A 23,852-nucleotide genomic window follows, 5' to 3' on the forward strand; every position below is an offset into this window, starting at 1 on the left:
ATCACGGCCGATACAGATGGGCTGAAACATTAGCTATAGTTATAGAGTTTTTATGCTGTCTGACTAAGAAAGATGCTTTTTATAGATCCCCTCAAAACCTACACCTGCCATCAGCATTCTACATTATGAACGTGAAACCCACTCAATACTTTTCCATTTTCTTTTGTGATGTCGCTGTCTGTCTTTATCACAGACATATCATGTAGAGGTGGATAGCTGTGAATGTAGCCCATCTAAGGACATCAGGTATCACTCAGCAGGTAGTTAGAGCTGTCACTGGATGATGGATACTGGCTCTCAGACAGAGGAACTGCAGCAAACAGGTTGCATAGACCCTGTATTTGTTACCATTATTCCCCCACAAGGTGCCTGCCTATAGTGTGAGCCATATCCCCCCCACTTCTGTTCGCCCTATTGTGCGTCCTCTGGCTCAGCCTTGTCTCAGCACAGCACAATGGCATGGGACTCGGCTGGAGCGATTTGTTCCCCCCAAGTGGGAGAGCGTCAGTTCTTCAAGTGAGACCAAAGGGAAAAGGGAGTGGAGAGTGGAGGAGAGATGAGCTGAGTTAAGGTTGAAGGGGGTTAAGAACATGAGACAGAAAACTGATAGAGATCGAAGGGATAAAATGAAGGGGTGGAGAGGAGGAGAACGAGGGAGAGGAAGGGGGACAGAGGATGATGTGCTGGAGGCAGGTACATCTGCATTCTCTCCAAACACAGCATCAGACTGTCTTGGGTGTCTCTATCCCAGAAGCACTCAGTGGCAGATTTATGGCCTCTCTTTGTGCATGTATGTCTATGCATGAGTGTGTAGGAGCAGTAGGAATGAATTGAGAGTGAGAGACACGAGGTACAAGAGAAAGAGTGTGAGTAGAGGCGAAGGGCAGCAAGCAAATAGCAGCCATGTTGCATTCCATCGATATCACAGATCCACATACACCCCTCCCCCCGCCCCCCAAATCTCTGACATATTTCATCTGTCATCTCTCCCTTTATCCTTCCCTTCTTTCCTCTCCTCTCCCTCTCTGTCTCATCACCCTGCTCTTCACTTTGCGCTCTTGGCCCTTCCATTGCTCTGCTGGGTCCCAGGCTGTAAAGCCCTCTCAGGGGAAAGGGTGTAAATCTGTCTCCCCGTCTCAGGAGATTTCCTGGGGCTCAGCAGACTCAACAAAGCCTTGCCGGTGCAGGACCAAATGTTTCACACACACGATCACACACACACACACACACACACACACACACACACACACACACACACACACACACACACACACACACACACACACACACACACACACACACACACACACACAGTAATGTATAGACCTAGAAAAAACGGGTGCACATATGTTAGTGCATACATTCACTCACACATGCATGCTTGGCCTTGTTTGGAAGCTCCTGTAAAAACAAACAGGTATGCCTTTTCCTTGTCTAGCTGACTAGTGACTGGGAAACCAGTGTGTGTGTGTGTGTGTGTTTGTGTGTGTGTGTGTGTCCACAGGAGACCCTACCCCCAAACCTTTTGTCCAGAGGGGCTGTCCAGACAAGCTTGTTGTCTCTCTTTATTTGCTCTTTTCCCCCCTTCTCTTCTCTTTTCTTCACTTCCTTCTCTGCTTTATTGCACTTGATTCTAAGCGCGTCCATTCCTGAGATGGCTCCGATAGCAGCTGAAGCTAAATTGCCCATCATAAAGCATCTGCAATAGCAATGGAGCTCTCGGGGTGGGACTGCTGCAAAGGGGTACAAGGCGGTTAGGGCTCACTATGAAAATAGAAGGTCCTCTTTTTAATCTTGAAATGTGGAATATGAACTCTGTTTCAACATCCACAAATCATAAGGCCCTTCCTTAAACATTAAACGATTCTGTTGCATGATCGATTTCCTGAGTGCCTCCTAAATCAGTTTTATGCATATAATTTTCAGGAACATTTGGCTATTTGAGTGTGTGGGTTTTGGAGAAAAGTGACTGAAAATCAAAAGTAAAATGATCTAATGGTATTTCGGGACGCCAAAATGCTTCTGCATGATACTACTAATTACTCACACAAGACAGGCTAGTTAGAGTGAGATGCTATGATTTATGGGGGAGTCATATATTTGGCTGTGCTATGTTCCTGTCAAATGGTTGACAGATAGATGACTGCTGGGCTGTAATTGGCCTTCCTGTTTGTATCTGTTCTCATGTAACAACAAAGGCACTTCCCAGCCTTGACTGTAGAGGGTGCACATGTGAAAGTGCAGCCTTGTGTCAGTGTGACAACAACAGATTACAGGAAGAAGAAACTAAGGAGAAAGGAAGGATGAGGAAGTACAGTAAATGGTTATGTGGGACATAACCAGACATAAGAAAGGTTATTGGAGTGCAATACAGGTAAGGCAAACTTGTGTGTGTGTGTGTGTGGGTATGTGTGTGGGGGAGGGGGGAGTGTGAGAGAGAGAGAGAGAGAGCGAGCGAGAGAGCAGGTCAGATCAGTTATGTTCCTGCAGGGCTCTGTATTGACTCATCTCTGAAACAGAGAAACTGTTTGTGGCATTTGTAGCGAGAAATGTCTCATCATCCAGCCAAAATAATCCCCCGAGCTGCCAAATTAATCTGAACTGTGGCCAAAAGATAGATAGATAGATAGATACATAGAGACACAGAGGTGTAGTGTATTCAAGTGGGGGGAATCCCTGACTGCTTCATAGTGCTGTCTACACTTAGTTATCAAAGCTGTAGTGTTATTTATCTGGAACTGACTGAGAAGGTGAAGAATTCCAGGGGACCACAGGAGCAAGACAGGGCCAGCAGCCTGCTTGGCAGGAGCCCCGGTCTGATCATCATCTAGGCTACTGGAGGAGTGACGCCCCTCACTCCTGCCTCCTCCTGCCTCCCAGCTAGCCTTGCCTTATGACAGATGAGCCCAATGACAGCAGGACGCAACAACCTGCAATTGAACATTCCCCTGCTATCTGTCAATGTCCATGGTGGCGTTTCACTCTCAGGAAAACACACAGGGACACACGCACCTTCACACACACCCTCACATTAAGTCATTCCCCAAGTATTAGAAGAATCATGGCCCGAAACGCCTCCTCATACTTGCGAAATGCCTTAGATACCTGTTGCAGGTGTCCTTTGAGGTTTGTGGGATGGTGTGCATGCCTTGCTTTTGTCCACATGGGACTCATTCTCTCATTTCAAAATTGCTGATAATTGAAGGCTAGCTCTCTGGTGGGAACAAGTTGCATTGTACAGTATATCAGCTGGTCCTCCTTTTGTGTTTGCTGGATTTCAGCTGGAGCCGCGGTTCTCTGCTTTGGCCACAGGGTGTCACCTTGCTCACAAAGAGCAGATGGCTTTAAGCATGAAAGGGGCTTTATTTTCCGCTTTGGTGGCAGTGCTGTGGTGTATCACGGCAAAATGAAATAGGAAAAATCATAATAGGACATAAATGTGTTTCCCACATACAGGGCTTAATGAAGTCAGCCTTGCCAGTACATTAGGAACAAAGGCAGCAGAGAGAAAGGCATTGAAGGACAACTTACAAACAGTTCCAAAATAAAAAGGGAGATAAAGTATGAATGGTGAGCTTCCTCAATGAAAAGCAGTTCATTGGTTGTCACAGTGGAGATTTATTTTCCAAGCAACTGGCTTTTTATGGTCAAGCTCCTCCACACTGGCGAACAGCAGTGCGTTGTAATATGGCATGTAAAGAATGGGATTCGATAGAAGCAGTCCTCCATTTGTCATATTTAAGGGGATAGAATAATGACCATTGGATGCCTTGTGCTTGAATCGCTCAAGCTGGTTTATTTTTGTATGCAAAATGGAGGATGAAGATGAATGGACTTCATACATGACTTTGCACAGTCCAAGCTATCACATCATGTCATATAACTTAAACCAATAGCTGGTAGCTTATCATTATCCTAAGCCTGGAGCGGTAGCTAGTGCTTTGCTATGTTTCAGTGGAAATTATAAAACTATCTGGCTGTCTTCACTTGGTTGTTGCAAACTAATGATCGCTTGGCTTCTCAGCCATAAAAGCATGGTTCAAAATTAATTGTTTCAATCAATCAATTGGTCAATTTCATAGCCATCAAGCTTTGCCCAAGATCATGTGCATTCTCTACCCTTCTCCTTCAGGATGAGCCTGTAGAATGCTAGATGATTTATGGTCTCTGTGTGTGCTGCATACATATACAAATACTATACACACATGCTGACAAGCATACACACTCAAGAGGCAAACACATACAAACATGCACATAGACATGCACGTTCACACATATGCACACATTCCAAGTGGATGACACACAGCAGGGGGCTGATCACGTGAGGAAGCAGGATAAGCAGAGGGAACTATCCTCAGTGTATTCTAAGCATGCTGGTGACACATGCCTGTTGAGCTAAACATAGCACAAGAAACACGACCAGCAGTCATAGATAGACTCTACAAATTATGTATTGTGTCCAACTTTCTACATGCATGCATTAAGTGTGCAAATGTAGCCTATGTGCATTGCATGCATACAAACACATGCACACACACACACACACACACATGCATGCCTGCGCATACATGCACATATATACATAGACTGGGAGCCAAGTGCAGAGGCTTGTTGTTAGCGTGTTGTTCCTGTGCTGTGGCTTGTGGGCCTGTCTGCAGGGCTGATCGATGATCTTTTACTGCTTCCCCAGGATTATCGGTCGAGTTCACCGGGAGGGGAAGGCAATTCATCAGAGCACAGCGGAGAGAGGGAGAGCGGAGAGCGGACAGAGAGAAAGGGAGAGAGGGATGGAGGGAGAGAGAGAGAGAGGCGTGGGGGGCGTCAGTATGAAAATGGAAGGAAAGATAGGAAAAGGCAGGTGGGAGGAAAAACAGAGGGAGAGGAGAGAGGGAAGGAGACTGAGAGAATAAGGAGAGTGTGCAGATGTGCTCGAGATACCGCATCACCTGGAAATGTATGGAAAAGATAGAGGAGCAGACATAGATGAATATCACCAGATAAAACAATAGAGTGTTAGGGCAACCTCAGATTGAACCCTCTGTATACTATATATTCAACATCAAACAAATATATGACAGTACATGGTGGACATGGTTGGAGCAGTGCTGTTTTTATTGCAGTCAGGTGTTGTGTTTTGCATTTTGATTCATTTATTTGACAGCTGAAGAAAAAATGTCTGTCATTTGCATCTACACTCTTACAGATGGCAAGGTAGCATCTCCAGAATTATGTTCTCTTGCTGCTGTGGAAACCCTCAATAGTCTATAATCATATATAATATTACACTTTGATTTAAATTGGCAACATATAATATGTCAAATATAATTACAATTGTCATAGGTCACATGCAAAACACATATGGAACCTCAAAGTAAATTCGGAGACACATATCACACATTTCATCTTTTCTTGGCAGACTTTGCTTGATTAATATGTTCTGCAACAGACAACCATCACACCAGACCGGAACACCTGCAGACAAAAAATCTACTGTTAGCTCAGCTTCCACAGGTCTCAACTATGTGAGCCCACATTGTAACACATTTTACAGTGGCCATAACACACGTGTTCCAGCTCATTCAGCTCACAGAATGGAAGGAGCAAAAAAATGGAGAAGTGATTCAGCATCAACAGCTACACCTTCAGTGAGAGACAGATTATGAGGGGACATAAAGACACGGATGAAGTCTGAAACTGTCTTTCCCTTTTCAGGGAGAAGGGCAACACAACCAGTCCACTTCTCCACAGAAGTACATTATCACTAATCACATTAGTGACTAATAACAGCAATGAGAATCCAAGTATCACTTACACTGCATACAGAGTATTGATTTGTCATATATAAACTTTGTATGTGTTGTGTAAGAATATAATTTAAAATTCTGTTTCTGAATGTATTTAAATGTTCTTTCTTTTGTAAGTGTCTTTTGCAAATGACACTCCATCCCAATTCCTCTCCTTTTTGTTGCGTCTCTATCTCACTCTTCACAGATAGACAACCTCTCTCTCTCTCTCTCTCTCTCTTTCTCTCTCCATTGATGGATGGACAGATCATGTATATCCAATCTAGCAGTGCTCTTGATGCGGTTAGGGGCTGTGACAAGTCTCCGGGCGGGGGAACCGAGTGGAGCAGAGCGGAGGAACGGGGTGACGAAGAGGACACGACATCTGGAGAACATGCAGGAAAAAAAAGATGCAGCAGAGAGAGAGACAGTGTAAGTGTCTGCATAGCACCCTGAGCCTGTGTGTATGTGTGTGTGTGTGTGTGTGTGTGTGTGTGTGTGTGTGTGTGTGTGTTTATGTGTGGACACAAACATACACCCTCTGCCATGCCCTCTCTGCTACTGTGTAGGTCTCTGGTTGAGCTTCCTGACTGACTGGCTCCTGCACTACACACCAGCCCATGATAATGACAAACATGGACGAAAATTATATAGTTATGTCTGATAGCGCTGACATATTGCGTGTATCAGATGGAATAGGCAGTCTTAGAGTCTCTCTTCCATATAGCTACTGTATGGACCACAGAGTGTCAAGGATGGAGATTGATTGTATGGTTGGCTGTTGACATTCACTCATACCAAAGTTTCAGGGTGCAGTTGCAAACATTAGCCACTAGGGGGTAATGTTATCCTCACAGCATTCAAAGGAGCCACTGTGCTCTACAATGAAACTGTGGTGCTTATCTCAGGGAGTAGTGGGTGATTTCCTAGTTCACATTGGCAGCAGGGTTGATGATAATGTATGATCACAGGTTGTAACATTGCAGGTGGTGGTGGTGGTATGTGTCTGTAGGTGGGGTTCCTTTTTCTTTCTTGATCATTTAAAGATTTTACCAAACCAATGTGTGAGGCCACGCACACTGGAATTAAATACTATTTAAAAAAATAATTCAATGCACAGGTTCAGGTAAAACCACTTTAATTAAAACCACATTTTATCGTTGAGTGGAAAAAAAGTAGAAGGATGTGAAATCTTTGCTTTGGGAAATTGCGGCTGACAAATGCTGATGAACAACTGCATACTTTAAAAGGCCCCTAGGTATCAAAAGCACACAACTTTTGAAGGTGAGGAAGTTGTATTCTGAGCTAACCTAAGACTGTCTGACCTTTCAGAAGCAGAGAGGTCAGGGGTCAACTCACTTGACCCCCACCCCTTTACCCTCGACCATATCAACCCCTTTGACTACACATACTAAACATTAAACACCCTTCACACATACCTTTACTCTCCCTAGACGGATTGTACACAGTCAAGGAGAGAAACCCTTTCTCTTGTGCCCCCAACACACGCACACAATCAATAAACCAAAACGTGGAAGTGATTGTGAATCCATCCCCCCCCACCCATCTCAAACTGTATGTCTCCTTCCCGTGTCCCCTGCCCCTCAAACCCCCTCAGCTTAACATGCAACCATAAGACAATAAGCAACACTAAAATTATGGAACAAAAACAAAGTCCAACACAATCAACATTCCACCTCCATTTTAAAGACAATGGGCAAAACAGCAGCCATTTTCTAAAATGCGGAATCGCCACCCACACCCCCACCTCTTGATAGTAATCAAATTTGGTCTCATCTTTTCATTTTCTCATCTCTCCTCCCCATCTGTGTGGTGTAACTCCTCTCTTTCTCATTCTCTCCCTCATCATCCCTCACTGTCACTCGGCAGCTCTGAGCCATTGACCTCCGACCCCCAGGCAGGTTCACCAGCGGGTCAGGAGCCTGGCGGGGGGAGACGGGGAGAAAGGAGGGGTGGAAGGTCTGTTATTGGGGGATGCCAGCTTCCTCCTTTGGCCATGGATACAGCCTTCACTGCTGCTGCCATAGCAACTGGACGAGACGGCAGAGAGAGCAGACTGCAGAGAGCTGCTGGGATGGAGCTCTCTCTTCTGTGATCTGGCTGTAACCTCCATGGGCACTCGCACATGTTCACACACACAGTCACACTCACATGCACACATAATGACAAACTGGCACACACACACAATCCCCATACGTGCTTGCAAAATCTAATCAAATTTCTTATTTGGACTGCCAGGCTGTGCTGGAAAATACTTTTTCAAGTTACAAGATTGATGGGCATTACATGTTGGCTGCAATTAATTGCTGCATAATTAGACTTACAAGTTATTTATTGAAGCAATTTGGAGAATACAAGAGCCTGGGGATATATAAAAACCATTTGATCACAAGCCACATACACTTAAAAAATGTCCTCTTACAAGTATTATTTGGATAGAAATTAGCAATACAATCTCCCCCCAAAATGTTTCCCATGTTAATAAAGTGATAAATGATAATAAATCTGGACTAAAGTGAGTGATGTGCTGGAAGCCTCACGAGGTCAAATAAAGGTGAGAGCGAGCGATACAGATATTAAAAATAATACGGGAGATAGTGCTTTGAGTGTTTCGTGCACATTTTTGCTGCATGCAGGTGTGTGAAGCTCTGAACCAGCATGCTTAGCTTGGAGAGCCTCAGGGGTTAGGCCTCAGTCCAGGTGGTGTCCCACTACAAACAGAGATGTTGCTGATTAACTATCTCTCATATGATCTATCTAATCACAAACTTTCTATATTTGTCTTTTGTGTTTTTGTTTTTCAGTTGCTTCTGCTGTCTTTTCTGTTCATCTTTCTGCTGTTTGATGTATTCCACTTTATTTAAGTTTTTCATTTTTATTCCTTTAAACATTCATTTCCTTTTCTTTATCTGGCTTTTACGCTAAGCGCTCTCTTCGGTCTCTTCCTGTCTCATTTTCGTCTTGCCTCACTCTTGTCTCTCATTGCTCAAACAAATATGATAAATGAGGCTAACGGTGTCTCTCAAGAATGAGCTGTGAGGGCCTTTGATGTTTGACAGCTTTAATGATGTATCTTGATGAATGGATGTACAGTAATTTTCACTTCATGTGACACTGTTTTGCTATTGTGCACACTTTTTTTGGTGCTGTTAATGACTACTACTATTGAACTGTGTGTGTTTTTTCTCCCATTTTTCTTGACTTGTATTCCTATGCCTTGCATGTTTGGTGACAATGTCAGTGCACTTGAGCTAACAAGCTTATCTCAAGTGTTTCAAGAGGCTCTTATCAGCTCTCTTTGTAATAACGGGATCAACTACTTTTAGTGGAACATACACATTCGCTGGCTGTGAACACACTGCTCACACACACACCCAAATCGGCAAGCAAGTTATTGTAGCATGAGAAAGAAGAAATAATAAAAAAATATGTAAGAAATGTAATGTTTATTGTTTGATAATGCAACACTTGACACAAATGAAATACATTTAACTAATTTCCAAATGTATTATGTAGCTTTGCTCCTGCAGAGATGAACCTGCATCATTAATTGGTTTAGGTGTGTGGTTCAGCCGTGGCCTGGCATGTTAAATATTCTTGGATTTGGCCCAGTGGCTAAATTCCAAACTCCATGTGAATCAGGCAACTCAGGTTTATTCTGCTCTGTTTGCTGTTCCCTGACTTCACCAATAGGTGGAGCTATGTACATGAAACAGACGATGAGGTTGCTATGGTCAAATGCCCTCAAGCAGCAGGAAAAGCTAATCAAATTGCCAGTGTGTCTGTGTCAATTACAGGGGGTCAACTTCATAAGAGGAATAGGCCCAAATCATATTTGCACCTGTATTCTCCCAGCAGTTCCTGAACCAGAAGCAGAATAGATACAGAGATAAGCCTCTTAGTATGGCAGTCAGATATTTAGGCTGATAATGATATGGAAATGATGGTTTTCATAAGCACACGTTCTTATGAGATATTAGCCCTTCTTTAAATTCTACAGATAAAGACTCCGTGAAGCTGCCTTGAGGGATGAGCTTTGCCATTTGTAGATCTTGGTGAGATGAATAGGGAGTGAGGCTGATACTCTAACAGTGCCGAGCCACTATCTTATCACTTCCTTTTATCAGACTGATAAAGTAAATGACTTTGCTATAGGTGTGCAACTCTTCAAATTCATTATGAGCCTGCTCAGCCTGGTGACTATCGACATGGCTGGGAGTGTGTGATGAATGCAGGGCTGTCTGCTGAGATGCGTGTGTAGTCCATGGTCGTGACACACTCCAATGGGAGACTGATAGGAGATGAAGATGTTATTGGAGGTGTGAAGTGGAACAGAGACTGGTGGCTGGAGGATGCCTGAGCCTCCTCGAATCGAATGCAAATGCAAATTTTAAAGGCTTGTTTAGGTTAATGTAATCCTCAGGGAAGCCGGGAACTCAGACCAGTCATTTACATGTTTTTAATCAAGGAACTTGGAGGGAAACATGCATAAATGAGCACCAGGGCTTATTTTTGAAGCATCTCATGAGGGAGAGCATCACTTGAAGTTTAAAGTTAAAGGGAGAAAAGATTGGTTGTAGGCTTTCTAATTCTGTACCGACTGTTAGCAGGCCCCATGAGAGTGTTTTACCAATGCAGAGGGAGTGGAACTTGTGGTCACTTTTTGGCACAAAAATGAACACACAAAATACTGATGCCCTCTTCAAGAGCACACACACTCACCTCAGCATTGTGTTCAAAGGTAGTTAGATCAGCAAAACAAATGAGTCAATGAAGGAGGTTTGGAATTGTCCCAGGAGGAGCATCCATCTTCGTGGTGAGTGGCAGCTCTGTCAATGAGCGCCAGGGCAGTAATGCACTGGTATTTGGAGGGCAAGCTGTGTGTGTGTGTGTGTGTGTGTGTGTGTGTGTGTGTCTGTGTGTGTGAATCATCCAGCCATTTGGCTCTCAGAAGCCAGCGATGATGTTATGGAGGATGCTGTTAAGTGTAGCTGAATGGGACTGTGTTGCACCGAATCAGAGCTCTGTCTCCTGTATTAACATTATATGAAGCCTGGTCACATTCATTTTTCCTGCCCTTCCACTTTGCCTGCTCTGCATCTGGTAGAGAAGGTATCTCTGTCTCTGTCTCCACTCTGCTTATAATGGTCCATAATCCCTACCGAGCCGACCTGGCGGTATTGCAGAATTTACAGTAATAATAAGGACTAATAGAGGCAATATCCATCTATTTGACCACTAAATCAGAAATGTTGCTGAGGTAGGTGACGTTCCCCTCCAATTTGCTTAATCATTAATGATGGAGTAAGTCTCTTAGATCCAGATTAAGCTCCACTGTGAGCTCAAATTTCACGTCCACGTAGAATCCATTTTGAAACACTGTCTTGCGTCATTCAGTTTTCCTCATAGTTTTGGCTTTTCTGATCCTGTTAAATAGTGTGACTTGTAAGTGAAGAGAAGAATTTGCCAATATCCTGAATCCTACCATCACAGATAGTGAAGAATTTATAATGATAATAAAAATGTGAATGTGATTTTAAAGTCATATCAGAAAATTCTCTTTTCACTGACAGCGCAGAGCAGGGAGCAGGAAGTCAGTGCCCTCCTTATACTTCATTGGCGCTGATGCTTATTGACACAAAGCTTGAATCCATGCACTCTGCTGTGTGCAGTGGTGGAACGTAACTCAAATACTGTTCTCAAGGGCAGCAACTAATGATTATTTTTATTATTGATTAATCTGGGGAATATTTTCTCAATTTATCAGCTTGTTCAGTCGTAAAAGTATTATTTTTTATTTATTTTTATTTATTTCTTCTTTCTTTTTTCAGGGAAGTCCAATTGGGATATCAAAATCTCTTTTTAAAGGGAGCTCTGGCCAAGATAGCAGCAACAGTGTTTCAAACAACATACACGCAAAATATTAAAAGCACAAATCAAACTCAGAATCATGTCTTTTTGCCCATTTCAGTGCAGACCTTAGTGACAGACTGTAAGAGGGTTTCATTTGAGCGCAAACAATAGTTACTAGTTTAGGGTGAGTTATACCCACAAAGATAAGAGGGTAGCAGACCAAGGATGGACTAAATACTAAATACTCCATGTACCAGTGAGTGAGTCCGTGCAAGGCCAGTGAAGGCCACTGAACTCTGGCATATGGTGCAATGGTTAGGGTGCAATGGTGAGTGAGAGCTTTGCAGCCTGTGACAAACCTCAGAGCGTATTGGTACACCCAGGGGCACAACTACCCAGTGTCAGAGGGGTATGCAGCAACAATTTTGGCGCCCCCCCCACAAAAAACATATAAATAAATAAATAAGTATGCCCCCCGTTCTGATATGTTTACTACGCCCCCGCTGTCAGACATAGGCTAATTGTTATATTTTCCATCTCTGTCTGCACTATTTTTTCCCCAAAAAGGACACAGTGAATAGGTTGGTCACCAGAACTTGAAACCATACTGGACATTTAGTTTAGTGTGGTCTAGAACTCCTACCTGATGTCATCACTGGTCTCATCTCTACGTGATGCCATCACCAACCTCATGTCTGTCTCATTCACTCCTTGCCTGTGTCCTTCTCCACTAAGACATATTGTCAAACAAACATTATGTAATAGATTTTCCATATTGTTTTTGCATAATATTAAGAAATTAATCTGATGGTATCAAGTGGCTCCTCCTACACTTCCACCTAATGTTAGACCTACCTGTTGCCTTCCCCTGTCTTTCCTGATCCACCATCCTCACACCTGAATGAAATGAACTCACTGTTAAATGTAGCAGCCTCAATTCAATTCTTAAATCAGCCTAGTGATGGCATTAGATAAGACAAATATTTTGCAGTAAGGTTGTGCTGCTGTTTTTTGGATTTTAAAAAGTACAAATATGGAGAGCCACTTAGCACAGAGACCTTTAAATAGAGAGAGAGAGAGAGAGAGAGAGAGAGAGAGAGAGAGAGAGAGAGAGAGAGATGTGACCCTGTAATTACAGCTTCCATGTCACCCAACAGATGTAACTATAGGCCTAGCCTGTATGTCTGACAGCTAATGGTAACACAAAATCTATTAATGATTCCATGGTAAACCAGAGTTATAGCATTAGTTATGTTTTCCAGATTCTTGTCATTTATTGTACATGCTACCTTATATTTTCCATTTTTCAGCTCAGCAACCTCAGTTCTGCATATTCTAAGGTAGCTGTAAACCCCCATTTGGCTGCTACATTCCTAGTGTTAGCAAACGCTAGCTAGTCTGTTAACATGAATATTTGCATGCCTCCAAGCACAGACGTCACACTTTAAATCCTACCTGTTGCCTTTCACCATCCACGTATTTAACTGCTGTTGCATCCATTGACATGCTATCTAATTTTCCCTCTTTCTTTTTCTATTTTTAGCCACCGACAGCTTTTTTGACGACAACTCACTACTGTACCTGTTCGCTCAGCGCTCACGGCGCCCCCACTCGCGATATTACGAATCCTACAAATTACAAAGCCGCCCTTCAATAGCCCGGGTCTTGGCGTGGCCATAGTAGGGAGCGCCCATAAACAGAGCGCCCCCCCCTCCCTCTTCTCATCTATGATGGAATCTTATGAGACAGGGCGCCTGCTCTAGCCTGTTAGTCATCTACAATGTTATATAATAACATTGAGGAAATGCAGAAATGATTTAGAAACGCACAAAAGCAGCTACATAAAGAAAACACCAAAACAAATATTTGTAACTTTTTTTTTTTTTTTTTTTTACCATGGCTTTGGCGCCCCCACGGTGCTGCGCCCCTATGCGCTGCATACAGCGCATACCCACTTTTTGCGCCACTGGGTACACCGTATCCAGCCGATGCAAGCACTGGGCACAGGCGTACAACATAAAATTTATGGCAACATAAAATAGTGAAAAAACTATTTCTTTAAAGGTCCAATGTGTAGGAATTTCTCCCATCTAGCGTTGAGATCGTATATCGCAATCAACTCTCTCGCACCACGCAGTTCAAAGTACGTATTACAGCTGCGGTAGCCTTCACGCTTCAAAAAGCCGGCCTTTTGCTCTTTTCAATATCCTTTTTCTTTTTCTGGGCGAAGAAGAAGACCCCTGTTCCTGAAATTTGGATTTTGAATAAGTGTGGTCATCCATGTTTCGTTCTTCAAACTTGCCGGGGCCGGGAAGCTACAATACCCATTAGCAGCATTAGCAGCACCTGTGAGTTTATCATATGACAGCGAAAACGTGAATGGCAGAGCAGTATGTCCTGTATGTCCCTTACCAGCTAACGTATTTCAAGATGGCGCATGAATATGGAGCGTCTACCCCAGTTCATGCAAATGTAAAATTTCAAACCAAAAGGAATACTTGGAATTGATGGTGGTGGTAAATATTCATGAAATAAGGACATGTTTGTGAACGGGCAACACAGATTTTGATAATGAACAACTAATCACGTTACACACTGGACCTTTAAGCCCAAGGTTACATCAAATAGCTTGTTTTGTCAGACCAACAGTCCAAAACCCAAAGACATTAAAGGGAACTACGCCAATTTTCAAAATTCATACATGTTATTCCTATGGTCTGAGACAGTCCAAAATATTAGTAAACATGAACAACTCTGTTCCAAATCCAAAAACTAGAGTGCTTCAACTCAAACTTGTGATATTAAGTATAAAGTCTGGAACGGCTCCATAGACAATGAATTGGGAAAGATGTACTCTTGCTTTGCCAGACCCTCCTCCAAAGTGCGCTACTCAACGTAGCATTTGGCGATGGGAGGAAAAGGTGCTCTGGTTTAATGCCATTTCTTTAAACCAATCAGAATCGTCATGGGTGGTGCTAAACTCCACTGCAAAAATAGTTGTGCAACAGAAACCTCAGATTTTTCAGATAGTCTAGCTAGCTGTCTTGATTTACCCTGCAGAGATCTGAGGAGCAGTTAACTATAGTCCTCATAAATCGACCAGAGTTTAAAATTCCAACACAAAGAAAGTGGAAGGAAACGGATATACATGCATCAAGCGGAATTTCCTTCAGCACCGGAGCAATCCCGGAAGTGGAACGCGAAGGATATAGATTGGGAAAGATGTATTAAATGAAACTAAGAGCACCCAGGGAAATGTTCTGAGTATATGGGTACATTTTCTGTTTAAAAGGGTGTGTTAGGTGGTGTTCCCCTTTAAGTTCGCAATAACATAAATTAGCGAGATGCAGCAAATCCTCACAACATCAGGTGGAATGAGGCATTTTTTTGCTCGAAAAAGAAAACAATTGTCAAGATATTTGCCAATTATTTTTCTGTCAATCAACTCAGTCATCATTTCAGCTCTACTATTATTGTACAATTTTGAGATCTTTGCATTTTACTAACCAATTTATGCCCCTTTATATCTTAACTGCACTACATTTATTTGAAAGCTATAACTGTAACTTTGCAGATTCAGACAATCCATTATCACATATAATCATCTTATAAAATATAATACCATACTATTTAATAAGATGATAATATAAATATTAGCTCCACCTCAAGGTACAACATCTAAATTCTGCTTACATGTTGATGCATCACGAATATTAATCAATAATAAAATATATATATATTTTTATATACTTTTACTTTTGGTACCTACATACATTTATATAATACGTTATCCTGTAGAATTTTGAATACAGGACATTTACTCATGATATGCCATTTTTATATTGAGGTACACTGTTATCCCGAATTAGTTGACTTTACTAGAGATTTGCGTGGAAACCCTTTGCCTAAAACCGTCTCAGTTTTTACACAAGGTGAAACTTAACAGGTCAAGTTGTATTAACACAGAGCGGTAAGTTGATGCAGTAGACAAATCAAGTTTACATTAGTAGTCATTACTAAAAATCATTAGTAAACATAAATAATTTTTTTCTGGAGTCATGTTGTCTAAAATAAGCATGTTAAGTTAAAGGAATATTTCACCACTGGAAAGCTGAATATATCTTTAAATTGGGTCACTTATGTAGTAGAAATGTGAAAAAAAATTGAAATTGGTACCTTCTAGGCCGAGAAAAGCCAGAAAATGTGTTTTGGTCTTATATGGATGAAAAACACCAAATCCCAGAATGCACCTGCTTCGTTGCTTTGAGTCCACTCCCAAGCCACGCCTACCGCTTGACAGACCCGGACAGACCGACAGAGGCATTCAACTCAACTCAAGCGTGTTTTATTGTCATTTCAGCCATATACACGAAACAACGTTTCATCGTGACTCAAGTGGTGTTACACATTTAACATATATAAAAACGACATTATATAAAAACGACATACGAAACCGGCAACATTTAGTACACACACTTTATAGGCTCCGTAAAGTTCAGCTAACGCATACTAGCATTAGCGCTTGGTGGGCTGTAAACACCGAGCATAAACACAGCCGTGAATTAGTGTGTAATGTAGAATGGTCGGCATTTAACAGTCACAATTTAGCAGTTAAATGGATACAAATCACCACATTTCTGCGCCACTCGGTGTTAACACAGCCCACCTCTTTTACCCGGCGACAGAGCATCTCTAGCTCGGAGGGCTAGCAGGCCTGGTAGCTGGACTGTCCGGTACACTATTCAGGCATGTTTCCACAACAAAAACACAACAGTCTCTGAACTCACGTTGGGAGTGAAGTTGGATGTAGTCCAGTTTGTGGTCTAAATGAGCGGACACTTGCAAGCAGGATCCGTAAAGTTCAGCTAACGCATACTAGCATTGGTGTAGCTAAACACAGAGTATAAACACAGCCGTGAATTAGCGTGGAATGTCGAATGGTCGGCATTTAACAGTCACAAGCTCCACCAGCAGTTAGCAGTAGCTAGTTGGATTTTATTTCTACACCAGTCCACCTCCACGGGCCGGCGAGAGCAGCCTGGTAGCTGGATAGTCCCGGTTCCGGTACACTGTTGTTCAGGCATGTTTCCACAACAACAAAAACACAGCAGTCACTGAACTCACGTTGGGAGTTTCGTTGAAGGAGGATCTAGTCCAGCTTGTTGTTTAATGAGCAGACACTTGCAAGCAGGATGGATGGGACAGGTGGACAGCTAGCGTTAGCTTTCCACCTAGCCGATGAGGATGTCCCCTAGCCGGCTAGCGGCATTGAGCGACACCGCTGGTCTCCGTGCAGGCGAAGCTCACGTAGTGTGCCGAGTATTGCGTCTGTAATAACGTTTCCTCCATATTCTCCGATCTGTACTGATGTATCCCGGTGGTACACACGTCCGGTAGTTTGAATGCAGATAATTGTTGTAAATGTTTTCTGCTGAAAACCGAGAGCCTGTTTAGCGAAGATTCAAGATGGCTGACAGTCGTTTTCATTCGGAATACCTCGGCCAGACTCGGCAGTCCAACCCCCTGTGGGCGTGTTGAAAACATACGGAAGTAGATCCTACTACTGGCTGTAGTCCTTTGCCTCTGACGCAATCGTCGTTATTTTACGTCATCGGAAGATTTTTTCCAGGCCCCAAATGCAGAAATCTCTCGTCTCAGGGGGACATGAGGGAGGGAGGCACGGTCATTCAGAAATACTATCGGGTTTCTACTGATACAAAGCTGAATGCTAAATCGGTGAAGTATCCCTTTAAAGCTTTAGTGCGTAACTTTTTTATATTAATGAACGTCTGTTACATTCAAGCCATTGACAGATGAGTTGATACAAAGCTAATTAAGACTATCAGCTCCACCAAATTCTCTCTGTATTTCTCAGTATGGCTATGTTCAGAAACTGGTGTCTTCCAGCGACTTTCACGCGCAGAAAATCAAATGAAGATAATTATCTCTTCTGAAGAGTACATCATGTTTTTTCAATCAACCGTGTCCTCCTTGGCTAGCAACTGCATGGAGGAGGGGTGGGGGTGGTGCTTGATCGTGGAAGGCTTGTACCATGTGGATGCACTAACAGTTTTGTTGTCATTATTTAGAATTCCTAATGGCGGAGACAGAAACTACGCACTATAGCTTTAAACATGCAAAGAAACATAACAAATATATAACATTAAGCTACTTCTCACTGCTAAAGAAATAATCTATAAATATAGATATTTATTTTCCTTTATGACAGCATGACTCTAAGAACAATGTACTCAATACATTTGTTTAAAAAAAACAGAAAGGAAAACTATATACACAAAACTTTGTAATTTTCCAATGTATTGTACTGCGTGGTAAACCTCACTCAAATAACAGAGATACTACTTTCCAACCTGGATACATACCACTGAACACATTCTCACTGCCCAGACGTGATCAGTCCCCACCCGGGTCATGGTGCAACAATAAATGTAGATAAACATGAACACTAAATCAACCATACAAAATTAAAACCCATATAACATAAATGCACACTCAAAACATTAACAGAACATTATTAAAACACACTTTAACCAGGATAGAAACCATTCAGAACATATATTGTTTTTCCCTATGAGCATTTGCATCGCTTCAGCGCAGAACAGTTCAAATGATCCTTAGTTATCTCTGCTTAATATGATCTGTGCACTTCATACTTAAAGCGCCCATATTATACTCATTTTCAGGTTCATAATTGTATTTTAAGGTTGTACCAGAATAGGTTTACATGGTTTAATTTTCAAAAAACACCATATTTTTGTTGTACTGCACAGCTCTCTCTCACTGCTGTAGATCCTCTTTTCACCTGGTTTCTGTTTTAGCTACAGAGTGAGACCTCTTTTCTTCTTCTTCTTCTGTACTATCTTTGATTGCACTCGCACAATGCTCAGTAGCTCAGATGTAGATCATGTCAGCTAGCTAGCTCCATAGAAGTAAAAGACAGGCTGTTTCTCCAACTTCAGTCAGTTACAAGGCAGGATTAGCTAGGAGACTTCTAAATGAGGGTCATACGTAAATATAGTTCTTTTGTAGATTATGGTGAACTTTGTGTGTTGTAGCAGTGCTTTGCTATTGAGGCAACGTACCATACTAAGTGTTAGCATTAGCGTTAGCATGCTAATGCTAACGCTACGAGCTAACGGTTGCGGTTAGCCAGCTCATTTCGGATTGTGACGTCACAGTCCGAGCCGATTTTGAACAGCTCACCAGGAGACTGAAGGCAGGACACATTCAGAAACCGTATCTCACTCAAAACAGCATGGATGGATTTTTTTCAAAGTTTGTATGTGTGTGGAAGCACCAGAGACACAAAATAACACCCCAAATACCAGAAAAAGTGTTTTTTTCATAATATGGGAACTTTAAGCTGATTATTACAAACAACTAATGTGATTTAGCAATGAATATGTTTTTTTTAACAAAACATGAAAGAATAAGTAGTGACCACTAAAATGTTTAATTACAACTATATCTGGGTTTACAGTGTATTTATACTTGAATGTAAAGAATCTGAATATTTCTACCACTAATGTGCTCTTGCCATTATGCCATCTTGCTACTTAAGACAAGAGCCAACAAGTCCTGATTCAGATGAAACCTGTACTTGGAAAAACATCCCATAATTGATGTATAGGAGACTTTTGTAAAACTCTGCAGGAAAGTCTCTCTTGCTGATTATTGTCTTGGCCAGCACTCAGGGACAACAGAAACCCCATGCCTGCAGCAGAATGTGCCCTGCAGAGTGGAAGTCCTCGCCAGCCTCCTGCATTAGTGATGCCCCTCTGCCCTGCAGCTCCACTCAGACAGAGACTTACATAGCCATAGCTTCAGCGCGGCTGTCTGCAGGCCGCAGCCACATGGTCGCACTAGACGCTGATGCTTCCCAATGAGTGAGTGAGTAGGAGACATTAGTGCACAAGCAGACACATAAATGGCACCAAGATGAGATCAATTAGACTGAGAGGAAGGTTGTTAGGCCCTTGTATGGCCTTGTATGCTGTGTCGTGTCAGCTGTCAGTGTGAGAGCCTGTCTGTCTCTGAGTCTTTTTGTCCATGTGCTGAAATGAACATTACTGTAGCTGTATAAGTATGTGCACATTTGAACCCCAGTGAGGTACCCCAGTAAAGCAGCATTTCCCAAGGTGAGTGTAAGCTTGGCAGGGTCAAACCTGCTACAATACCTTGTCGTGTTTGAGTCCCCTGGGCTGCGACACAGAGTGGTGAGTAATCGTGCTGTGTCTGTGCATGCGTTGCCATTGATTTTGTCTCGGCTCCTAGCTCCCCCAATTACCTCCTACTCCAGGCTGCCAGTCCGTTTGCTGTCAGGGGGAGGCTGGAGACTGGGGCCTCAGCGAGCTGTTTGTTTACACTGCTAATTGCTCCTGTTGTTTCCTTTCATTAGCCCAGGCTGAGCTATTGGGCTGCCTCACACAACTAAGTGCTCTTAGCCTTCTGGTCCCCCAGCCTATAGTAAATATTGGCGATGTATACAGCGCCTCCTAACATATGTCTGCAGACTGGAAATGATAGGATCTGCTGGTGCACTAGAGTGTTTTAAACAGAGCCCCATGGAGCACTGTGCTTCTCTGGTTGTGTCTGAGTTACAGTGTGGTGTAAACTAGAGTAGCACACAGAGTTGGCTTCATTGATACAAAGAGAAAGGGAAATCCTGCTCAACTGCACTCTGGCTGACCCTTACACAAATTTAACTGAGTCTATTTGAAGTTTCACTATAGTTAATTATGTTAAATATACATGTATGTTGTGTGCATGCATTTATATCCATGCTGTATATGTGTTTGCATATGTGCATGTGTGCCTGGCTGTATAAAATGTGCTTTCATGTTTGCTTGGCCTCTGTGAGTTATTAATCAAGGGGTTGCATGCCAGAGTGAGTCCCTGTGTCTGCAGTGCCCCCTCCCTACACCCACCCGCCTCCCATCCCCCCCCCACACACACACACACACACACACACACACACACATTAAAACACAAACCCATACAGAAGCCCACAGCAGCTCAGCACACACAGCCGTGGCTCCTTAATGACTGCCATCCCTCTCTGTGCCACGTTATTAATTAGCTCAATGATCCTTGCCGATGGGACCTGCACCTCGGATTAGAGCCCTCAGCACCCACACCCCTGGCTGCTGCTGCCTGGCCAGGATAGGTGAAGCAGGGCTGGGGGTTGGAAAGTGTTTGTGCATATGTGTGTCTGAAGGTACACTAGGCAATGTGTTTTACAGTGAAAATGCAATTTCTTGCTTTTTTATCTGAACGTTTGTGCTCCACAGGGCCTCTTGTTTGTCCCTCTGTAATGTAAGCATGTCTGTGTTGTATGGGTCAGGAAAGGGACTGTGAATTGTACGAGGGCATAGGGATAAATCATGTGACCATGGAGAAAGAAGAAGGGTGGGTGCCACCTGGTCCAGCGCAGTGTGCAGCATGTTCAGCTCCCCAGTGCACCACAACTCCCAGCACCACCATACTCAGCAGCATCACAAGATTCATGGACTGGTGCAGATTCCCAGTGCCACTGATCCTGCCTATGATCTGAGTTACAGTGTACAGTGTAATCTATCTAAAAACAGTAGACTCCATCGTCGCTCCTAGACTCGCTCCTCGTAGACTCCTCAGTCTTCTTGCCATGCATAATTGCAGAGGTGTTTTTCCTCTGTGTGTTCCCCAAAATCCAACTGTTCATCAAGGGCTTAGTCACTGTGGCATGCAAATCTGCATTAATATGTTTGTCAGAAGAGAAAAAAGGAAAGAGGTGAGGGAGGAGAGAAAAAAACGTGAAACAGCCTCTCCAGATGCCTCACAATTGCACTGAGCAAATGAACATAAATGTCACTGTCAAGCTGAAATGAAGAAAAAATATGTCACGGCAGCAAACTGCGCTGGAGTTGGAGGACAGCAGGACATGTTTTGCATATGAAGAGGTGAATGCCCAAGGAGAGAAAGGGAGACGCTGCACCTGTAACAAATGACTCTAGCCCCTCCTCCAAAACCTTCTCCTTCAAAACACAAAGTGTGAGAGCAACGTGTACTGATGTTGTGTATGACAGACTTACTCTTAAAGTTTTTGAAAGAAGAATACATATTTTTGACACTGTAGAAATGGAATAATCCAACTCAGTTTAATAGATCAGAGTCCATGTTCACATATTTGGATCACCAGAGGAGCAACATCAACACTTTCTCTGCTGTGCATGTCTCCTGTGGTGCTGCTCTAACTTTGCCCATAGCTTCTGAGACCGTAACAAATGTGCACAGTGCTGGGTACTAAGCAGTAAAGTAAATGAGCAGCTAGGGCATGTGTGAGGATAGATATGCAGGGCATGCAGTCACTCCAAGGTGACAGTGAGGTGTGTTGTGATTATTGACTGTGTGACCTCGCGCTGACCCCAGCTGTGAGCGAGTAAAGGGCAGGGAGTTAGTGTGTGCTGCACCGCCTGTCATGCCCGTCAATACACTGATGAATGGAGCTGGCGGTTATTAAAGCAGAATTAGAGCGGGGAGGGGGGGAGCGGGATAAATGATGGCGCAAATGGTTGTGCAGTGGAGACTGTGGAGCCGGATGGCACAGCATCACTGTCATCAGTCTTTATTACCCTCCAGGGAACAGAGGGGGAGAGACAGGGAGCGGTCAGCGCCACGCACCCCTCCACCCTCAGCCTCCACCAACACCTAGGTTGCACCTCCACATCCCTCTGCTGGCCAGACATCCAACTAATCCTGACACATTACAACTGGATACATACCTGCACATCGACTCAGGAAATGCACAGACTGTAGTTTATCTTCATTCCTACCAACATGAACACATTTTACATAAGCATACTCCATACCAATAGATGGAGACACATACATGTGTGCAGACCTGCAGACACGTACATACACAAATACTGCCTCTATTTCATTTTACACATCATAGGCTCTCTCTCTCTCTCTCTCTCTCTCTCCAAGATTTTCTGCTTTGCTCATTCCCCTCTCCCCCTCTCCCCTGTTTTCCCTCCTCCATTTTCTCTCTCACCAAGGGAGTGAAGGACCCCCACCACAATCAATCATGGTGAAGTCACAGAGCACATCAGCACACTGAGAAGAGAAGAGAATATAGGAGAAGAGAATATAGGAGAAGAGAAGAGAAGAGAAGAGAAGAGAAGAGAAGAGAAGAGAAGAGAAGAAAAGAGAAGAGAAGAGAAGGACAGTTGGAGAAACTGGGGGGCTGCACTTGGAAGGAGCCTTGGAGGCGGGGGGAGTGTGCGCTGGGTTCACTGCACAGTCAAAGAGTGGGCATGCTCTCCACCAGGGCGGGTAAGGAATGGATGGGTGAGCTAATACCATTGGTGAAGCCCCTGTGAGGCCCAGCCCCTCACCAGAGACCTGTGCCTGCATACAGATGTGAGCGTGCCATTGATATTCTCCCCCTGTGCTGCTGTTCCTGCTCCGCTCCGCTTCTTTTTTCCTAATTAGAGGTTTATTTATTGATACCCCAGTTAATGTCACTCCTAATTTTGCAATAGTTCTGTCTCCATTACCTAGGAGATTCATTTGCCGCAGTGCCACAACTAGTTTGTGGGCACCTCCTAGCTCACCTTCCTCCTAAATCTGGCCCTTGCCCCACCTCACCCTTGGGTCCACCTACTACGTTACTTCCAAAATGTAATACATTATAGATTACTAGTTACTGTCATTTGAGAGTACAGTACTAGTACAGCTGGTGTTGTGAGGGAAATTTTAAATGTGAGAAGTTCAGTCAGTCAGTAGATGGTTACTTACTCTGCAATATTTTTTAAGACAAATTTCCAAACTTGAGTTAAAATAGGAGTAAAAATATTTGAATGTGTAGTTTGAATTCTGCTTTGTCTTCTAGCCCCTAAAAGGTTTTTGTGGCTTTAGTGTTGTTAGTGTTTAGAGTTTACATGCCCAGACATGCCTCAAAATCAAATCACTACAACTTTTAATCAATAAATATGTCCAATAATCCACAAACAAGAAACTTCAGCAATATTGCGTCTTTGAATGTTGGACAAAAAAGATATTTTCAAAATCTCCTAGTGCTATCCGCTGAGGCAAATATTGACGAATGAGGTCCAGTATGAGCCGTAGATGACACTGATGCTTCTGCAGACACGCTGGGTCTAATGCGTTTAAGTACACCCAACATTTAATCAA

General features: G+C 43.2%; 1 long non-coding RNA gene across 1 annotated transcript; it reads left to right on the plus strand.

Moving 5' to 3' along the window:
- Positions 1-2,264: 2,264 nt before the first annotated feature.
- On the plus strand, positions 2,265-9,211 carry LOC120558354. Its single transcript, XR_005639095.1, has 3 exons — positions 2,265-2,374; positions 5,992-6,215; positions 7,674-9,211. It is a non-coding gene; the product is annotated as an uncharacterized LOC120558354 (long non-coding RNA).
- The last annotated feature ends 14,641 nt before the right edge of the window (positions 9,212-23,852 follow it).

This window comes from Perca fluviatilis, chromosome 5 (assembly GCF_010015445.1).
Source record: "Perca fluviatilis chromosome 5, GENO_Pfluv_1.0, whole genome shotgun sequence".
NCBI lineage: Eukaryota > Metazoa > Chordata > Actinopteri > Perciformes > Percidae > Perca > Perca fluviatilis.